The following is a 10,720-nucleotide window of genomic DNA, read 5'->3' as shown; positions in this document are numbered from 1 at the left end:
AAGTCCAATGAAGAAATATTGGGAGACCTTAAATGATTAGATACAGGAGACCTTTCATCGAGACTTAGCTAGGTATCTTCAGGAGACCTTCATAGGGGACACCCTAGGTGCCCTTGGGAGACCCTTTTCGAAAGTCTCTTCTTGGTGTCTAATAGATCCTCTCAAAACCCTCTTCCCAAAGCATCAAAGAAAGGCTTTTGGGACCTTTTTAAGTCCTAGAGACGTGGTCTCTGGTGGACATTTTGAGCTTTGACTTGACGAAAATGCATTAACTTACCTTTAGTATCTCTGTCGGAAAATCCTAAACAAACAATCTTGAAAAACATGGGTGCCCTTCCACCTATTAACTTCAGTATCTATAAATAAAGAGTGATTTCTCTAATTGAGGTGTGACTCAAACTCTATCGAGACTATACTTCTATTTCTAAAACTGCACATTCTTTCCCTAATACTGATTTAAGTATCGAAGGGACTACATGGGAGACACCCAATGCCTTTAACTATCTTATGTTTTACAAGTCACCCAAAGACTGAAAGTTGAAGATAAAGACTCTCCTATAATTATAAATTTATTGTTATATCTTGGTAACAACAATTGACATCATTTGTGGCAACCAAATCAAAAAACCAAAACAACTAAACAACGGCCGGAACAAGAAACATTGCAAACCGACATAGTCAAGAAGGATTGGAAGTGCAGTCCTCTACATACTCGCTAAGACCTTAAAAGACCTTCCCAACAGGTTTCCTAGGGACATAATCACCTAGACACTCTCAAAGGTACCAAGAGACTCTTTCTACTAGTCTCTCAAGGACCTCTAGCTTGGCTCCTCCAATAATACCCCTTGCTAACTATAAAGCCCTTTGAAGATAGCATGAGAAAAGTATACAAGCTCTTTGAGAGGTGGTAGAACTATTACAGAACATCATACTTTACATCTCTCTGCCACAAACCTTATAGAATCTTTTGCCAACCCCAATGACTCTCTCAAGGATAAGGGAATATTTACATATCCTAGAGGCACCACGTTGAAAAGGACACCAGGAGACTCTCCCGTAGCTAGCTCCACCACAGAAGAATCTTCGAGAGATAGTCCCACCCTAAGAGAGAATGATGTACATTATAGGCTTTAGACTGATAGAGAATTCTTTCGAAAGGAAAAATATTTGAAAATGGTGGATAGCACAATGGCTTGAAAAGGCTATCTCTCCCAAAGACTAGCCAAGAAGGGTATAGGAAGTTGATTAATCCCTAAACATTCAGTGCTAGGAAAATAACTGATATGAAAAAGATGATAAAGGAGCAAAAACAATTAGTATCTGCACAAAAAGACTGGCAAAGGAGAAAATTTCCATTTGCCCCAAAAATAATGAAGAAATATCTTCCCAGGAAGTTTAAGATACCCAACTAGCCACGGATTTAGAGAAAACAAATCCCCATGATCATATTCAAAGTTGTGAATCCCTGATGCTACTCCATGGATGGGAAGATGCAATTATGTGATGGGTTTTTCCTCTAACATTAACAGATCATGCACGTGTCTAGTTCAATGCCTTGCTAAGGAATCCATATCTCCTTTGATTAATTAAAGGTAGATTCCATTAGGCATTTATTATCAATAGTCAGAGGAAGAAAAACACTACCTATCTCCTTAGCATCTGACAAAGCAATAAAGAGACACTTTGATAATACGTCAATCAGTTTTAAAACGCAACCTTTGGAGATACAAGACTTGCAAGTCGGAGTGACTGTTGCTACCATACTTTAAGGGACCCGATGGACCCCTCTGTAAGAGCCCCTCACCCTTGATCAACCAAAGACCCTAGCAGATTTATTTGTTTGGGAAAATAAGTATATTTTCTAGGCTAAAGTGACAAGAATGGTTGGAGGCAATGAAGAAAAGGAAAAAAATATGAGAGAAAATCAGTTTGATGAAGGAACTAACCAGAGACATAAGAAAGACAAAAAGCCAAATGGTCCCTCTAGGCTACAATTCAATTATTACCCTTGACTCATCGAGCCACATTCCACCATTTTGGTAGCAATTGAATAGTCAGGTCTCATCAACCTCCCAAAGAAGGTCGAACAACCTCTAGGAAAGAACAAGGATGCGTATTGGAAATACCATGGTACTCATGCCCATTTCACAAATTAATGTCGTGAGTTAAAGAATTAAATTGAAGCCCTTATTAGGAAAGGGAGATTGAGAAGATATGTACACACAGAAGGAAGAAAAGAAAGAAATGACTAGAGGACAGAAGAAAGGTCTAAAAACAAGAGGGACCGAACAAGCAACAATATAAAAGAAGAAATGAAGAAAGAATAACTCATTTCTTGGATAACAAGATAACTCACCAGATTATCCACATCATTTATAAAGGCGAGACCTTAGCATGGGACACTACAATTATAATACCTAAAAATTTTGTAAGCTATTGTCGTTAAATAAATGAAATATCTTTCGAAAATTTAAGGGTCTCGAGATGCATATGTAATTCTTGGAAAAGAAATTTTGTGGAAGTAATAATGGCGGTCCAAATCCCAAGGGAGACTTGGAGCTATAAAATAAAAGTAATGATGGAGGCCCAAATCTCAAGGGACACATGACCCCATAAGATAAAAGCAATGATGTTGGCTCAAATTCCAATGACACATGGTGTAAAATTATTCGTCGAGAGGTTTGATATATCATGATTAGGCTCAAATCTCTAGGGCCACTTGTTACAAGGGGAGAAAAATCATGATTAGGGTGCAAATCTCAAGGATAAGTGTCAAAATCCTATTGAGCCAAGTGGCGTAAGCATGATGAAGTCAAATCTCCAATGCTAAGTAATGATGATCTAGATAACACTTGGCACCATGGGATTGGGACACATGGAAGAGCAATTATGAGGCTCAAATCTCAAGGCCAAGTGGCCTAATCTTGTGGCACCGAGTTGCAAATGATGGTGAGAATAATGATGAGTTACGATTAAGGGCGACACGTGGCGAAACGAGATTTGCCGAACAATTCTATAAATAGGCCACTAAGGGAAGAAATTTGATCATATCAAAAGGAGAAAAGGGAGGTCATTTTGAGAGGTTTCTAAGTGAGGATTTTGTTCTTAAAAGAGAGGGGGAGGTTCTGCAAAAAAAGGGAGTGAATTTGGTGGAGAAACGAAGGAGATACGAAGGTTCTATGAAAAATTGCATCTCGTGAGAGTCTGGGCCAAATCAGTTAGAGAACAACTAGGTAAATCTATTTTTTTTGTTATAATCTTGTAGATTACTGAAAAATGGAGCTATAGGAAAAAAACGGGGGTTAAATCAGAGTTAAAACGACTGAGTTATGGTCGAAAAACGAAAGAGATTAGAAGTTGTACGAAAACAGGGGCTGCGCGTGGGCCCCTTCCCGAGGCACGTAAGGGAACGTGTATCCTTCCTTTTCCTTGCAATTTTTATGGCATGCTCCCCTTTTAATTCCCTACAACTCTGTACTAAAATATTTGACATTTCCTTACAAAAACTCATGTTTTAGCAGTAAACAACCTCGGTTTGCATGTAAACGGTACTTTCTAGTAAACCCGAAGGTGAGTAGTTCTTGTGCATTCTTCTTGCTTTCCCTTGATCACTCTTGGTTTCATTTGTGGATGGTTTGTTTCTTAAGTCTTATGTTCCCTTTGTTTTAAGCATATCCTTTTTACTTTATTGCATCGAGTTTGAGCATGACATGACAACTTTCATGCGTGGCTTGTAGCTTTCATATCATATTCCTTCTGCTTTTTTATACAACATCTCATGGTTGGCGGCTTACATCTCATATTTCCTTGCTTTGAGCATATCCCACCTATATATATGCATCTCGGTGTTGTATTTTATAGCTAGTTAATGGGACTAAAATTTGAACATGATGATTAGCAACTTGTTGGTGGAACATCACGATGATCTAGGGGGGGCAATCCTGTGCCCAAAGGTGGGTCCGTGTCTAGAGGTGAGGCATGAGAGGTTGGACCACAATCACGTGCCTAGAGATGGGGCTTAGCCTAGAGGTGAGGCTGAGATGTTTGGCATGATGACGGGTCGAGGAAATGGTGATAAGGGAAGATTCTTGTTGTTCTTTGTACTTGTTTGCTTATGCACGAACTGTTTCCTTTCTTGAATTACTCACTAAGATGTCTCTTGTCTCATGTACGCATTCATGTATCTTTTTTCTTGTGCCAGTCACTTAGATATTATTGTTTAACTTGGGTGTCTCATACCCCTGGAACATTCAACGTTCTAGGTATGTTAGATGCGACAAGTATTCCAGGTTCCAATTCGGGTAAGGGCAAGGAGGTGGTGCTTAGCTAGCTTTGAAGTTTTGGATCTTTAGTCTACAAAATCGTTGTTATACTTGTAACCCAAGCGTAGTATTTATATTCTCATTATTGTATTGTAAATAGCAGCTAGGATACTTAAAGTTCTAAGAAATGTGTGTGGGTGTCCTACAGTTGTACCTATAGTGACGTGTGATGTTTTTCTAGAGTATTAAAAGTTGTATGCAAATCTCTTGGGAACCCCCTTTATTAAGCTTTGGTGTACGGGTGAAATTCTACGGCTATACCACAAATTTATGTATTTGTGAGGCTGCTATAGTTTCTGATATGTTGGTACGCGATAGATTTTTGTTAAACTTGTGGAAATCCTAGCTATTTAGCATTACAGGTTTGATCCTTGCTTTCGTTAGTCAAGGATTTCCCATTACGCCCGAGGTTGTTGTTAGCATATAATGAATATCACATAGTTTTATTATATATTTGAAAAGTGGGGTGTTACAGCAACCGCCCGAAAAGCATATGCCCAACAAACTTTTAGGATGAGGAGCCCATCATTTTTACTCCAAAGGATAAGAGAGGTACCATTACGCTTCACGATGATCCTATGGTCATCTTCGCAATGATAGCCAAGCATCCAATTGGGAGAATCTTAGTGCATAGTGGCAATTCGGTTAACCTCATCTATTGGAAATGCATTGAACAAATAAACATTGTTGGAAAAGTCGTATGGCAATGTAAGAAATTTAAAAATATTTCCATAAAAAATGTCCCGAAAGCCTACATATACCATACGCAGTTTAGGTATTTAAATAATAGGATACTACATCATATGTAATATAATAAACATCGTACCTAAAAACTCAATATTAGGTGGGTGAAATTGTTCCTACACTGAGACCAAATCATTCTTAGACTATGAAAGGCCTAATTCGTCCACACCTAACAAACTTTTCGTTATCAACTTGTAGTCTTTGTCTCGTGCTAGCCAGAGGACGTTGAGTCACTTACACTCATCTATCTTTTCTGGACTATTTGAAATCTTCCAACTCAACGATTGAGCCACCTACAACAACACAGGAAAGAAGAAACATAAGTAGAGAAGAAGAACAAAGCTAACCAAAGGAAGAAGACAATCTCTGTCAATTTCTCTCCAAAATCCTTACTTTCAATTCTCTATATATTCTCCCTATTATACCTCATACATGAAGCCTATCACGACCTCCACTTATCACCTAAAGGATAACCACCAAAGCGACACGTGTAAGCCACTAACCTAAGTTAAGTGGTAGAAATGGTCTACCATTTCACTTGAACTTTTGACCTTTTTCCAACTCTTTGGAAAAATGACTGGCCATCTCCTTAAATTGCCGACTATTCTCCTTATAGGGAAAACCAGACGATCATTTATAGAAACAATCAACAATTTCCACCTACATGCTGTATAGTTCCACATTTAGCTATAATCGATTCATTAACATTTAATAAACCACGTCATTAACCCTTAATGACATATTGACACAACTGGAGCATAGTTCTGATACCGAACACTACACTATATAGTGTGTGACTTTCTAGGTTCATAGCCTAATAGCAATTACATAACATCAAACACTTTGAACACTGGTTGAACACTTTGACCCATCTTAAGAATTTCTCCATGTTCTGAAAGGCCCTAGGTAGCTCCTAGCAACGTCCCAAAACAATATAGAAGGCAACGAAGTCTAACTTCAAGTGAGCCTATTATAGTTGTCAATTTTTTGTGTAATATAATCCTTTCATTATTTAACGTCTTGACTAAACGAGAGTCATGATATGAAAAACTCACAAACTCAATGATTATGTGTCCGATCTCATCAGTGTGACTAGATGACACCTTAAGAAACTCTTTCCTAATTAATCATATTGTCTTATTCAAAGACTTTCCCATCACACTAATAGTAGACCACATAGGACGTTTGTCCCAACCTAATGAAGGTGACGGATCATATCAGTGAGTACCTACCTCCATGCATTGGTAATATGAGACCACATAAATGAACAACCCCACCTTGTAATTGGATGGTTTGGCACATCAACAAATCTCGCACACTAATACACAAGACAACTGTATTACTTCAAGTCAATTAGACAATTTGCAAATTGATGACAAGATTGTTATCCACCATGTCATGTGATCAGCCATCAATGTCATGTTCAATGTGTTATTCTCTAACAACCACCCACGAGTTTACTATTAGTATCACATACTATGCGATATGTGACTCACTATCCTTAACTAGTAGTATCCCATACTAATTAGGCAGTAAACTACGTGATAGTAATTGATTAATCAAAGTCCCCATTTGAATAATCGAATGACCAAGAACATTTAAGAAATCTCGTTACCAGAGAATTTTATCACATATTCTTAATATCTTAAGACTAAGAATCTCAGACAAGAAATCCAAAAACTCATTCATACAACAAACTAAAGAGTAATGAATGATGAAAACCTTACCTTTATTAATGTGTACAAAGATACATCAAATGTATTTACATGCACGCTAGACATCATCTAAATCTAACACTAAAGCACATCACTAACAAACATCTCCCATGACAGATTGAAGAGAGTATCCCCTCTACTTTACAGTTTCACCAGAAAGGTTGTACTTGTGGTTAGGTTAATACAATTACTTGTTATTTTGGGCACCGACCCTCAAAATGTGACTTGTCAGGCCAATTTCATGGTAGTGAAAACTTCATCGACCTATAATGTTTTAATAAGACTACCACTCCTAAATGATATAAAGGTAGTCTCTTTACGTTACCTTTTGATGAAGTTCCCCACACCATATGAATTAGGTCAAGTTTGTGGAAACCAAAATAATTCAATGAATTGCTATATTTCTTCCACCAAAGGAAAGAATGAGGAAGAGAAGCTTGCAATTATAGAGCAAACCATAAAAGAACCTCAGCTTGTGGAAAAGTTGGAGGCTATTTAGCTAAACAAAGATGATCCCGAGAAATTGGTTTATGTGGGGGAAGTTAACTCTAAGAAGAGGTCAAGAAAAAAATAGTAGAATGCTTGAGAGACAATGCTAATATATTTGCATGGACACTAGAAAATATGCCTAGAATTACGCCACATAAACGTGGACCCTCAAATAAAGCCCCTTAAGAAACAAACAAGGGACATAGTCCCAAAAAGATAACAACCACTTGAGAAGGAAATTGACAAGTTAGTGGAGGTTGACTTCATCTAAGAGTTATATTACCAGGCTAGTGGATGAAACGTTGGAATTTGACCTCTTGAGCTTCTTAGATGCCTTCTCAAGGTACCACCAGATTGTGATGTGCTTGCTTGACTAAGAAAAGAAGTCTTTTATCATAGAAAATGGGACATATTATTATCAAATCATGCCATTTAGGCTTAAGAATGTTAGGACCATATACTAGCAAATGGTGATTAAATTCTTCAAAGAGCTACTAGACAATTTAATGGAGGCCTATGTGGATGACATGATTGTTAAAAGCCAGAATATTGAGTGCCATGCTACCAAACTTACTCAGGGTATTTAAGGTGCTCAGACAATACAACATGAGGTTAAACCCCTTGAAATGCTTGTTTGGGATACAATCAGAAAATTTTCTAGGATATATGATAACCCAAAGAGGAATTAAGGCTAATCCAAAAAAACAAATCCAAGCTATTTTAGACATGATACCGCCAACCTCATTGTGCAACAATTAACAAGGAGGATAGCTACCTTAAACTACTTCTTGTCAAAGTTAGTAGGAAAGAGCCTTGATTTCTTTCAAACATTAAGGATATACAAAGATTTTGAATGGACAATTCAATGTTAGAAAGCCTTCAAGACACTAAAGGAATATCTAAAGAATGTCTCTCTCTTGACTAGGCCTAAGACTGGGGAGCCACTATTCATGTACTTAGTGGTGAGTGACACAGCAGTCAGTGTCATTCTATTGAGAAAAAAAAAAGTCGTGTGGATCAGCCCATGTACTTTAACAAAATATTACAAGGGGGCGAGATCCAATATCCCCATGCTTATACAGTCGTGTTGGCACTCGTGATAATTTCTAGAAAAATAAGACCCTATGTAATGACTCATTAATGGGTCTAGGGTATGTGATATTTCAAGTTGTATTTCTATTTGAATCTTGGGCATGAAAAAATTTCAATAGCATAAATTTAAAGAGTCAGAATGAGTTCATGGGCTTATATTATGAATGGGCCTAAATGCAATTTAGATTATTGGGTCAATGTGTTGGGCCATGGAATGGGTCACAATATGGGTTAAGCCCAATTGAGGAATTAGATTTGAATTTTAAAGAAAATCATAATAAATTAAAATTGCCAACAAATGTCAATACTATCCTTGGTCTTCTTTTGACCGTCGTTAGAGAAGAGGGGCAATCAGGTAATTTTGACCAACTTGCAGGCTCAGACCTGCATCCATGTTCCATTCCCTCTCTATGCTTCATTTGCCAACGACGAGCTCTGTTCCCTCTTCTCGTCCTCCTCCCTTAATTATTTATCTTCGCCTTTTCAACGTCTTTTTCCTATTTCTTCTCCTTCCTTCCGGCTTTTCCTATTGTATTTTGTCTTAGCCGATAGGAGCTTCAAGGAAGAGGTGATTCTTCTGCATCGCGAAGTTAGCAGGCAAGTTCTCTTGTATCATCTTTTATATTTGTGCAAGCTATCCTATATCTTCTTTCTTCTGATACAAGTCTGTGGTTGGTTCTTGTCATTTTGACTTATTGTGTTTAACTTCTGATAGCGTTGTCCATGACCTCTATTAGTTGAGTTGTTTTATGAAATGTTCAATATCTCTTCGGGATCTCATTGTGGTCTCAAATGGGGTTTGTTTTCACCCTAAGCTTCCTTTAGTGAATGGCATTTTATTGGCCTAGATGTAGAAACGAAACCTTCTCCACTTCTGTATACGCTCGAGCTTAGTCATGTATCCATGGTCGAATGTATAGCATAAACATCCGAATGCACCCAAACCACATCTGGATGCAAGACACAAAATACACCAGCTTCCATCCGAATACTTACTATAACATCCGAATGTCAGTCACATTATTTGTTTGACACATCTGAATATGCCATGAGATATCTAAATGCCACTCACAGAAACCAATAGACCCCATCTGAATGCCTTTGAACCATCCGAATGCATCTCACAGAAACTTAAATGTTATATCCGAATGCCATTGAGCACATCCGAATGCCATTGAGTTCATCAGAATGCCACTCACAGAAGCTAATAGCCCACATCCGAATGCCATTGAACCCATTCGAATTCCACTCACAGAAATCTATATGTCATACATGAATGTCATTAAGCCATTCGAATGTCACACCCTCAAAAATATATATACTACGTCCAAATGCCATATTCGGATACCTCGTGCTACATTTGCCGTCCTCTGTGATCAAATCAAAACAATTTTGTCAATGGGCTAACACAAGTAATATAAGCATTAAAGTAAATAGAGACTCAATTATAAATATTGTGCTTGCTAGGAATGGTTTGTTATCAACATGTGAGTTTAAATCATGTGTTACCTAGATATGTGCAGTGTGTGCATGGTGTTAGTTTTGGAAACCATGCATTTGTACATAAGTTATATGATTGTGTTTTGATGCATTATATTATTATAAACTTAGTGCACCTACTTTTTTGCGCAAGGAGAAATGGTACCCTATGAGCGCTTGACACGGGTCGAGATGGTCATAGCCCGGTAGGTAGTGCTCACTATTATATGTGTTGGATCGTTAACATGATGTATTTCTACATACCTTGCATGGTGGCTTATGAGCCTATGGGATTTGTGAGATCTTCACTCACGATATATGCACACGAGATGGATATGCACTTGCATAATTATACATGGTGACATGAATGAAAAATTTGAATTGATAAATTTATGAGATGTGATCCCCTGATATATATATATATTTGTATTAATATTTGATTTGTTATCACTCTACTTCGTTGTCACCATGATTTCACAATCTTGTAAATTGTTCCTTGTGCTTAAACTTGCTGAGCCTTGTGGCTTACTTGATCTTCTTATACCATTCCAGGTAGGGGCAAAGCAATTATTGTGGGCGAGTTCAGTGGGACTATAGCCCAGGGGTAGTGGTGTACAGAGGCGCCCTCGATTTAAAGATCCTAGTTAGTGATTTGGTGAGGCTTGATTCAATGAGATTTTTATTTTATTAATTTACGTTAGAGCCTCATAATTGTTTTGTATGGCCATAGAGCCAGGATTTGTTAAACCTTATTTTGTAAAAGAGGTTATGGAAATTCCATTGCAAGAAATGAAATTAGAATGTGAGTATTTCTGTGATGTTTTGTTCTATATCATCCTTGTGATGACCTTCTTCCGAATGTCCTATGCTAGCGGACAC

This window comes from Diospyros lotus, chromosome 11, assembly GCF_014633365.1.
Source record: "Diospyros lotus cultivar Yz01 chromosome 11, ASM1463336v1, whole genome shotgun sequence".
Lineage (NCBI taxonomy): Eukaryota > Viridiplantae > Streptophyta > Magnoliopsida > Ericales > Ebenaceae > Diospyros > Diospyros lotus.
This window is presented reverse-complemented; position numbering follows the sequence as displayed.